We start from the raw sequence: 3,534 nt of genomic DNA on the forward strand, positions 1-3,534 counted from the left end.
GTTCTTTGGAGATCTTTACCTCCCAAATCCTTCCCTGGTTGAAGGATTGATCTTGGTTTTGCTTCACAGTGCAGCCGGTAGTTAGAGGTTAGTGTCAGGTCTCTGAACTTGGAGAACTCCTGAAAGTTGGTATGATCTCAACTCCTGCCAGTGTCTATCAGTTGGTGTCTAATGGCTCCTAGGAGGACATGCAGAAACCTTTTCATTTTCTGATTTTCTTGCAGCTGCCCTAGAGCATGCATCACACTCTATCTTGCTGCTGCTTTGGCCTAATATAGTCACACCTCATCTGAATATCTGATCACATTCTTTACATGCCTGCATTCACATGTGCAGATACATATGTGAAACAGAAACCACCGGAGATGTACAGTTTGAAAGTTTTGATATGGCACATGCTGATGCAGGTTCATTCCGATAATCCTATCCATTAGAATTGACATACATTTGTATTTATGATCTTATCTGTTACAAAGGAGTTTGTGATCATTTTCTTTGGATTCTGAAAACAAAGAAGATCCTATTGCTTTTTGGAAACTAAGGTTAGGTGACTTTACTGCATTTGTCAGATATAGTGATATACAACCTTTGGTTTTATCTCCTAGATTGGAGCTTTATTTAACAAAATGATGGTCATGTCAATAGCAAAAAAGCAAGCCTAGACCAAGCCTGCAGTGGGATGGATATAGGATAGGTAGGTTTTGGAGATTAATCATTTCTATGCATAGTCATTTTGTATCTGATCACAGGTGCAGAAGACTTCTTAGTACATGCCAATATGATGTTCACAAATGAATTCAGAGTTTGGTTAATCATAGTTCAGGTTCTAATAAAGCTACAGTCCTGTCCCAAGCATGCATTAGTCACTTCACTTATATCTAGAATGGTCCGTATGGCTGCACAACATAAATTTGGCATCCCTATTTAGACACAAGTTTAAGTCCTTGATGACTTCTACATTTTTAGATATCTAGAGGTCATATCTAGAGGCGACGACTACTGATTGTTGCTGCACAAACAGCATGTGGCTATGTCCTTCTATTCAATACAACATGTCATAGTTCAACAAATAATTTTGCACTATTGCTCTTAATATTTGAGTTTGGAATGTGGAAGTGTGTTCTATTTTTTCTGGCAAAATAGATTTACTGCATTCTTTCTGGAATGTGGCATCTCAATTCACCTAACACTTCTTGAAGTATATTAATTATTATTTAAATAAAATGCTATGGTGGAGAAATATTAAATATAAATGACGTGTTGTCCAGCATGCATTTGTACATATATTTGTAAAAATTAGCAGCTTGAGAAGAATGAAAATCTACAGCAAGCTGCAGTTTTGTGCTCGGGGATAGAAATGCCAGTGGCCTAGGTGGTTGCGTGTGTGTATAGATAGCAGCAGGGGAAGATGAGATGTGTTAGCTGTTGCCATTGTAGGATCATGGGAGGATGGGGTGTGGCTTCTTGCTGCTGCGAGAGTTGTGCTATGTACTACTGGAACTTTTTGCTGCATAACAACAATGTCATTCTAAAAGGTAGGGAACATTAAATTTCTGTGATATATTTCTCTGATGATTACTGGTGTGTTTCCCAGTAGAATGCATGGGATATTCAAACATATTTAGATGTCATGTCATCAGTGCTGAACAACTATCTAAATTGTCAATAGCAATTAACAAATTAGGGAGCCAGTATATGATTGAGTTGTGTAGGATCTTAATTTTTTAGGCTGTGTGCTCTGTTGAGTGTTACTGAGCCTTTATCTTGCTATGTTATCTTTTGTGCCATTGTACATATATCAAACCCTAAAGCTAATAGGAATGCTGCAAATATCCATAGTCACTTCAATAACATCGGAAAGCCTATATGTGTACAGTTAACTTCATTCCTGCTGGTTCATACAGCCTATTCCTCTCCATTGGGCAGACCACACAAGCGGATAGGCAGCCGAGGCCATGGCTCTGAGAATATGGGACAACTTTCAACTTCAGACGATCAACACACTGCAGCCAAGTCTTGCCTAATTAACCATGGAAGATGGATCCTTTACCATGTCAGTGATTTCATCATATCAAGATCAGATGATGTGACACAACTCGAGTTCTCTATGATGCAGATTGATTGTATGCATACAAAATGAGGACTGTGCATTGACTCAGTCTGTATATACTCCAAAAATCATGGTTAAGAGGATTGTGTATTCTGCCAGAAAACTTTATAGGAGTGCTTATATTTCTTGGCCAGCCTATCTCTTCTTTTCGGGTCATCCTTGTCTAAAAGGGTAGTGTGTATATTTTTTCTGAGAGTTGTGTATCAACAATTTATTTATTTTTTGTAAGGTCTTATTTTGTATTTACTTTCTGTTGCGATAGTCAAGTAAATAGAGAGGTCAAGAAATAGATTAGGGCTACTACTGTTGAGGCTTTGTTTAGTTCACCCTAAAAATAAAAAAAAATTCAAGATTTTCTATCACATCGAATCTTGCGGCACATGCATAAACTATTAATATAGACAGAAACAAAAACTAATTACGCAGTTTGTCTGTAAATCGAATAATATTTACCACAAACAAACGAAAGTACTCTAATATTGAAAACTTTTTGTTTGGGCAACTAAACAAGGCTTGAGTTGTCGTTCATACCCGGCAGTGACATAATGAGTGTCATTATGAATTTAGGACATGATTGCAGGCCTGATACAGCTCGAGGAAACCCTAACACCTCCCTTCGCAACCGTCCGGTGAGCGCCTCGCTCCACCTGCCGCCACCGGCAGGCCGGCACCGCCGGTGCACGTTCGATGATAGCGCCAGCGACACCACGGGGGCTGCGATGAGGTAGCTCCTGCTGAGTGCTGTCAACCACGACGCGGTGCTGACACGAGGTGAGGTCCGCGGCGCGTGCCACGGGTGGCGATCTGGACGCTGCGACGTCATCCGAGCTGGAAGCAGAGGCACAACGGACAAGAAGGTGTGACGGTGGATGTGCAAACCCCTGCGTCTCTCGATGAGGTATGCGCCGCGGCTTTTTCCCTCTTAGTTTTCAAGGCCTATGGAGTTGCCCGGCCTCTCTTTCAACCCGGGTCTGGCTACTCAAGTGCGCATCCGTCATCATTTTGCTTCCCCAGTCACTCATCATGCTCTCGATGGCTTCTCCTTCATCCTTGTTGCGGCTTTCGGCCGTTGCAAGTTTAAACTGACAACCAAAACAGTCGAATCTCTGCTCCAAGCATCACTGGGAGGCTTGGTATCCTAATTCTTTGTTTCTAGGCTTGGAGAGCGCACCTTCAAATTCGTGGTCTCCTCCAGAAAGGTTGGCCTTTTCATTGCATCACTACAGTTCTTCTCCTGTGACACCTTCAAGGTGTTCTTCTTCCTCTAGGGGAATGGAGGTCCCAACTGGAAGCTTGAATACATGCGCTTTCTTCAAGAGGAAGACAACTCTTGATTTGCTCTTAAACTAAAAAGAAGAGTTGCCGTTCATGATGCAAGTCATCTTCCTTCCTTGTCCGTTACACCCATGGTTCACCTCTCGGGC

This window comes from Sorghum bicolor, chromosome 1, assembly GCF_000003195.3.
Source record: "Sorghum bicolor cultivar BTx623 chromosome 1, Sorghum_bicolor_NCBIv3, whole genome shotgun sequence".
NCBI lineage: Eukaryota > Viridiplantae > Streptophyta > Magnoliopsida > Poales > Poaceae > Sorghum > Sorghum bicolor.